Here is an 8,565-nt window from a genome sequence, read left to right as displayed (position 1 = left end):
TGTGTAGAATGAGCCCAGACCTGTTCACCACAACTGCCTCTAAAATCATTAACTGTAACTCAAAAAGGTTTTAATTCGGTCCAAAGCGCCGTCATGCACGAGCTTAATATAGAAGTTGCAGTAACACGAATGACCCGAGATGGCAGTAGTGAGTATAAAAATGGCAAAAAGCCCCTTTAAAGCAGTACTAAGTAACTTAGTAAATCATTTTCGTTGTCCCTTTGTGGGTAATACAAGTGTGAATGGGATGATTGGGATTTCATCTCCCCCCGGTGTCTCAGGAAACCACAATTGCATCTTTCCTGCCTCCAGGTCGGAGCACCAATACACAATAATGGAATCACGAAGAAGAAGCTAACAGGCTAACGGGCAAAGCTAACTGTAGGCTAGCACCACTTAAACAGTATTTACAGCCAAGTTTGAGTGAAAAAAAGAATCTCCATTGTGTAATTGGATGTACAATATCCCTTTCCTTTTGCCTTTTTTGTCAGCGTAGTATTTACTCTCACGGACAATTAATGAGTAAAAAAACAACAACATGCTACAACACCTGCAGTGGCGCTTATGGCCTCTAGGGGGCATGAGTTTCTTAGTACCGCTTTAAATTTCTGCATTGTTAAATTTCTACAAACTAAATCTCGTCTTTGATTTACGTCTGTTGTTGTTGTTGTTGTTTTGTTGTTGTTGTTGTTGTTGTTGTTGTTGTTTTGTTGTTGTTGTTGTTGTTGTTGGCAAACTAAATCTCGTCTTTGATTTACGTCTGTTGTTGTTGTTGTTGTTGTTGTTGTTGTTGTTGTTGGCCAATGATCAAACTTTATAAATGAAAAAGTCATAATAATAAATAGGAATAAAAGTGGCTTCAGTGTGTTTTCAGTATCATTTTTCTTCTTATGCTAATCAATCAAAAGATCAGTTATAACCACTCAATAATTTAATTGTTCATGTTTGAATTCCTCTGTGTGTGTTTTTGCGCCTCTGCATAGAATCTAAGGGGAAAAAAAGAGAAAGACTGAAATAGAAATTTAAAAGAAAAATCCATATTAAAAAAATCACACGGCATGTTCAAGAGATTCATTTTTGTCCCGATTGATTGCACTGTAACTTCTATTCCCCTCCTCATTTATGCAGTCGAGTCACACGCTTGTTTGACCTTCACCAGTCCCACTACTATTTAAAAACGCAACAGATCCTCAGTGGATCAAACCCACCTAATCTCCACAGCCGATCACTCAGTATTCACTAGTCTGCCATTAAAGTCTATTGCTAAAATTGTCCACTTGTTCGCTGCTCGCTTCCCGCTCCTGTCATAGCATACGCAAAAAGTGAACGTGCGTCACAGGAGCTTGCAGGCAGTTCCACCCTGCGCTTCTCTCCAACAGAAAAAAGGAAAAAAAAAAAAAGAATACTCAATGCTCTCTTCTCTTTGCTCATCCTTATGTTACCATGGCTGCATCTGCTTAATCCAAGTCTATCAATGGACCACAGTGACTTTGCCCAACCCACCTTTTATTAGCAACAAAAAAAAAAAGAGCTTAGCATTCTCATTGTGCTCTCAAGTGTGAGAGGACGGAGCGAGAACAGCTGCAAAAAAATGACAATGGTGCATGCAAAGGTTCTTTGTATTCGTTCAAGGTAAACACATTAAAAGTTTTATGAACATTTATTTATATACGTAGTCTGTAAAAGGAGCTTTGTGGTCTGCGGAGTGTTATGCTGGTTCATTCCTACAGCCGGGCCAACAAACAGACTTCCAAGTGAATTCTCTATGTTCTCACTGCTCCAGCTTCTGAGCCCTGCAAACCATCATGGACTCGCCATTTTCTATATATTATAAGACTTTGGTCTAGTCTCTATTCATTATAGACTTTAAGAGAGCCCCTCCCTGCACTGTATATTAAAGAGAGGGTATTATGCTTTTTTCAATCACATAGCACCAGTCCATAGCACGCTACAATGATGACCAAACCTTCTGTTGGTCTGTAAATGCAGTAAATTAGAATAACTGCCTTGTGTAAAATTGCTCTCTCAAAATGGCTGTAGGGAATGTCTTGAAATAGGCCTCTGTCTCTTTAAGAACCTCTGACCCTTTCCGACACGCCCAGGGTTGCCAGGTGGAATTGGGCGGTTTTCAAAGCCATTCCGCGGGTGAAAAAAACTGTCCGCGGTTTTTTGCCTTGCTGTAATCAATGTTGAATTGATCAAAATCATTATTTCGAAGGCAAACCCAAGGCTCTGTAAACTGCTTTTCCAATAAGGGAGGGAAGTAGGGGCGGTTTCTCATCATCGTCGGAGCACATGGGCTCTGTTAACTAGTAAACAATATGGAAAATTTTCCGCGGTTTTCAGATAATTTTGGGCAGGTTTGGCTGCCCATACCTGGCAACCCTGGACACGCCCCCTCCACACGCTGTCTGTGGCATCAGTGGGGAGGGGGTTCTGCTGAGGGGCAGTGGTTGGTCACTCGGCTGGTGACGAAAGCTCGGAGGCGTCTCCAGGAGGTGGGGGTGTTCCTAGGAGGACTCAGGCAAACCTATCCCTAAAATGGCCGCCATCAGAGTTTTTACAGATTACTCAGAAATACGTGAATGTGCCAAGGCAACACTTCAGGCATGTTTTTTAATGAGGGAATGACATAATAACATGATGAAGCTTGAAAATGTCGATTTTACATAATAACCCCCCTTTAAACTATATAAAAGATTTGAACTCATTTTGAAAAGGAGTGACCGTCTGGATACCTGACGTGCAAATTATACCACATTAGCTTTTATGTTTACTGTGTTTTATGTTTGCGTGTGTGCTGTGTGTTTGGAATCATAGTCCACTTAGCCAGCAACTACAAAACAACTACTACAACAACAACAAAGAGCTGCCTGCTACCCGTAGAGCCGTCTGCTCTGAGAAACGGCACCTTTGCATGCAGCGCTAATTTATAAAACATGTTCACATTTCTTTTTTAATTTTCAACTCTTGTGTTCCTTGTGCTTTTATAAGATGAGTCAACTTTAGCTTAACTTAGTTGTCATAGAAACCGGAGCGGTAGACTTGTGAGGTCGGAGTGGATGGGAACCTTTGGTGAAAGAAGGAATGCTTCAGCAGCAGCACAGACCTTGAGATCACTGCAGCACTTTCACATAAACGAACACGAAGGGCTGAGGTGTACTGCAGTGAGTAGGGAAAAAAAACATCATGATCCGTGAAAGAGGACGACTTCGAGTGTGCTAATGTGAAAGGATGCTGTTGCTTTCACCATTTGGAGATACAAGGGGGTACATTTGCAGGTCATGATTAATACGGGCCTCCCTGCATTAGGTTTTATCTACAGCTTCCTCCCTACATAGATGTGCCAGTGTTTGATGAATTTGTGAAGTTGGGGTTAAGCTTAACCATAAATACTTCTAATTAACATAGCGCTTAATTACAGATCATAAGGATTTCTTTATGAGATTTCCCATCTGTTGCAGTGTTTTATTGTTTGGACACTTCAGCAATAAAGTGGAGAGGAAAAAACTGACAACTGTCCGAGCCGGGACTTGAACCCACATCGCTGCAACCATAAACAAGCTTAAAGGAATAGGCCACCGTTTTTACACACTGAAGGGGGACTATATTGTGAGGCGTAATGATACGAGGAGCACAACGTCCGCGCAGTAACTCCTAAAGGTTATTGACGGAAGTTACTGCGCGGACGTTTTGCTCCTCGTATCATTACGCCTCACAATATAGTACCCCTTTTTATCTGCTTATAAAATCGACATGTTACATTTCTGTGTAAATATACTTCGCTTGAAAACACTTTACGTAACTTTATTGATAGAGGGAACACATGGAATAGCTTGGTAGCTTCTATCGTGAGCTTTTTTGGAGCTATATGACATTTCAACCTGGATAGACTCAAACAGACGAAAGCGGTGATTAGGAAGATTTATTGACATGTATATTAGTTTTGGCGATCAGACCCCGGCGGTAGACATCGATGTATGAAAGTCAGTATGGATAAACAGCTAGCCCCCGGAGCCTGGACACTGGTGGTGGTATGGAAGACCCGTGAAGCCGCAGCAGGGAGAAGCCGTGGATGGAAGAGGCGGAGATGGGGTGGAGGCGGGTCGCAGCGCAGCTGGGAAGCGAACGAACCATGATTGCTGGGGCTTAAAAGCGGGACCGAGGGCGATGATTGGCTGCTATGGAGGTGCGGCTCTTACACTGATGCTGAGGTGGAGGTGTGGCCTTCTCGGAAGCGATCATTGGCTGGAGGTATGTGATGCTGAAAATCGTCTCCCAGGTTGAATTAACGCCTAGGCTTCATGTGGGAGAGGCTGCGTATGTGCTCCGTTTGTGTGACAGAGCGCACAGACAAAGACCAGACGGGTATATATTAACTCGTCTAAGGTTAGGTAAGAACATATCTCAGTATGGAAAAATGGTGGCCTATTCCTTTAAGACCCTTTGTCAACATGCTGCACATTATATTGTTTTGACTTTTTTTTTTTTATGTTTTGCTGTTCTTCTTGACTCTGAGTTTCATCACAGCTTGGGATTAGCATCAGAAGTATCCAAGTTAAGTGCACCTTCTTGCAGCTTAAACACACGTTTTATCAAGTCAAAGCACATTGATACTTACAAATTCCACAAAGCGGCATACGTAGTGTCACTCAGTGCTTCCCCCCAAGGTGCTGTGTGAGTACTTTAATTTTGAAATGATACTCAACTTTGAGAGCAACATTTTCCACCCTTCTACTCACCAGTTTGAAGTAGCTCGTTCATGCAGCACTAGACTATAGTTGATAATGGCCCTTATTGTAATTGTAGATACAGTTTTGTTTTTTGACTTCGATTTGGGGCTCGTGCCAGTGTCACAGATGATCCACTCGCACATCGAGCTGAACATTTGGTGCTCTTTGAGGTTACCATGGCGACCGCATCACGGCTCAAACCGGATGTCCATAACTTTGATCAGCTGCGTGACCCGAGTTTCTGCGTGTCCTGTAAACTTTTGTTGTCATTCAAATTGCGTGGCTGACGTATGGTGAACGTACGGGGGAAAAAACTGTGTTCAAACCTCCTCAAGGGTTAATGAGTCAGTTGCGTAATCTTAATCGTTTTATTTGTCTATCTGCAGGCGAATGAATGAATGAATGAATGAATGAATGAATGAATGAATGAAGAAAGGAAGGAAGGAAGGAAGGAAGGAAGGAAGGAAGGAAGGAAGGAAGGAAGGAAGGAAGGAAGGAAGGAAAGACAAAAGTCCTTTTTTCCTGACTAAAATTATTACAAAGAAAAGGTTTAATGTAACTTGCTGTCAGCTCATCCCATTCTGTCATTCAGTGCAGTATTTTAAAACTTTTATATTCCCACACTAAGTCTAACTAAGCTGAATGACCCCTTAACTTGACCCAAAACAAAGAAACAAATATTGTTTTGAAGTTTTCCGTGCCAAATTAACCAGTCACCCAGCACTGGGAACAGAGCACAGTGCTTTATGCTAATATACTGGTTTACAAGTGCTGCCTCATAGCCAGTGAATTTAAGAAACACCAAGAACATTTTTCCCCCTGCTCACAACTACAGCAACTACAGCTACAAGCTGGAGTTGTAACAGCTCGTCCTACAGTGTGCGTGTTCATTAACCAGCCTTCATACTGCAGATATTTTCACTTTGTGTCATGTCCATCAGATGATCAAGTCACTTCACATACGCAGAACACAACTTTGCTTAGCATTAAGTAAATGAGAACTTTGTTTTATTTTATTTGGCCGGGACAGTGCATGTTAATGAACATACATGGGTCTCATTAGTGTTGGGGAGTAACTAAATACATGTATTTAGAATACATATTTAGACTACTCATTTTTAATAACTGTATTCTGGTACACTTTACCAGAACTTTCTATTCTGGTAAAGTTACTATTTCAGTTGAGAGTATTTAGAATACAGTTACTTCCCAAATATCAAGGGAATATATCCCAGTACTCAATCATTACATTTTAGCTCCATATTGCACAATATTATTAAGAAAGAACTTTTAATGTTAAAATAACGCCTTATGCCACAGTTCAAACAAACACTGCTCTTGTGCGTCACATGATGCTGTATCTGCTGCTCCTGTGCACTTGCCAAGAGACTTTTTGAGTTCCTAATTAATGGTGAGTTTATAACAGGTTTTCCAACAATCATAGTCTTCATTTTTGTAATTATTTGCCATATTTATTCATAGATATAATGATAATCAATGTGTAAGTATTCTAAAACAATTGTAGTATTCAGAATACAGTACTCAGATTAGACAGTAACGGAATACATTACAAAATACATTTTAAGGCAAGTATTCAATATTCAGTAACTAAATACAATTTCAAAGTATTTCCCCCAACAGTCGGTCTCATGCATGTAAACACGCCACACCGAATCCTATGCTAATTTGCTTCTGTTGTCCCCCAGTCACAGGCTCAAACATCCTGGCCTATTGGACCTAGTACCTGAGTACCTGAGGAACCCTACGCAAACAGGAGAGAACCGAAAGGCCATCCGGGATCGAACCTGGGACCTTCTGTGAAGCACGAGCGCTGAACATCACTCGATCTATACCATACCTTTGCTAAACTTTTTTTTTTTCCCCATCGAGGGCCACACACTGACGGTCATTGCAGCAAATGAGTGAAATGACTGCATTGATCAGACGTTCTGTCCACCTTTATTGAGGCTTGGTACCGGCCCCGGTCTGTCCAAACCAAAAAGTTTCTTATAGGCAAACATTTTGATGAAATGGCCGCACTGGGTTTTTGCTCTGATCTGGGGGCCAAGACGGTCGCAATTTGGAAGTGCAATACTCAAATAGATAATAATAATAACATGATATTTAACAATAGCCCAATAGCTAAATCAAAGTTTCATTTGAAGTGAAAAACACAGAGTCCCATCCCATGTATGGGCCTTCTGCTCTTCATGCAGAACAGTGAGAGGTTTATGGGTTTAAAGCAAAGTTAAAGTCCTCTATGTGAACTACAGAAAACATAACACAACACAAGTACCTGTTAAAATCTTCACCTGAGAGCACTTGTACTTTACTGTATACATTCACTTCCTGAAAGGGTCACTCTGCTGCGCGCGGGTCACCTCCCTCCCACACTGAAGTGCATCAACACTGCGAGAATGGACAGAAATACTGCAATACATCTGAGCCATGAGCCATATTGTGCTCATTTGTTAGTCATGTTTTAATTTTGCAAGTCCGATCTACTGAGAATTCACATCGACTCACACGAAAAAACTCATTTCTATGTAGCGCTAATAAGTAATACGTGTTCTTGGCGGAGTGCTTGCTGAGATGAGTTACTTGCTTGTATAATAAGTAGATTATATTAAAAGAAAGGGAAGAGAAGTACATGCTGGGAGTATATGCCAGCAGTGGAGTATTCACTTTGAGGCATATACCGTATAATAATCCTGAATAAATAATGAGACGGTGCATCGCTGTGTGTTGCCCCGAACACTTGAATGGATGTAGTGTTGCAACGCACAACCCAAATTCATCTATCCCCAAAGAAACTCATATACATCATGAATAGATTAGAACGCACACACAAAGGCATGCATTTTGCTAATTTTTCCCATGTATCTCCATGCCTTCCTACACACTTGCTATCCAATGGTAGTTTCCATAGCAACAGGCGTACAAACCACAACAGGCTTTTGGACGACAAAACACCAATCTCTCTCTCTCTCTCTCTCTCTCTCTCTCTCTCTCTCTCTCTCTCTCTCTCTCTCTCTCTCTCTCTCTGTCTCTCTCTCTCTCTCTCTCTCTCTCTTTCTTTAAAATTTGAGTCCAAAATACACCGAGACTCAGTCATTTCCAACACTGTATGTCCCAGATCGACCCTATGGCCTGTTTTACTGTCACTTGTGTAGATGGTTAAGCCTCTTGAGCCATGCAACAGATGGATGAGGTCAGCGGCACCAAAACAAAAACAAAAACAAAAAAACACATTTGTTTTAGAAGCTGTAAATGTCAAACTGCTGTTGGAGGTCAAACAGTTAAGACAAGTAGTGCATACAAAATCTGTGTTTAAGAACAGGCAACAGTTTTGATGCAAAGTTTACATCATGTTTAGAAATAGCCAACAGAGGGGACACGGACAGTTTATAGCCAAGAAGAACTTTGTTTTGAACTGTGGCTCTACAGGGCATATGCAGCATGAAGCTAGCAGGTAAATGAGCAGAATCCCAGAATTGTGGCTGTGTATATGTTTAGATTCAGAATGTGTTTTCAAGTCCCTCAGTAGAAACATCAAAGTCATCTCAGCTTTCGAGAAAGGCAGGTCCTCAGTGACCTTGTGCTGCAAGCTGGTTTGTAGCTGGAACAGAATTTTCAGTCTCACGTAATGTTGGAAGACTTTGCTGATGCACTCAGGCTCAGATCCCCAGGTGTTTTGAACGAATCACGTGGTGGTTTTGCCACATCGGGGCAGGTTTTACACAACAGTGCAGTGTTGCCATTTTACACAAATCAATCTACTAAACATCAATTTTTTTTCCCCAAAAAATGTATCAATCAAATTTTATTTGTA

Source organism: Gobius niger (genome assembly GCF_951799975.1).
Source record: "Gobius niger genome assembly, chromosome: 20".
NCBI lineage: Eukaryota > Metazoa > Chordata > Actinopteri > Gobiiformes > Gobiidae > Gobius > Gobius niger.
Note: the sequence above shows the minus strand (reverse complement) of the source record.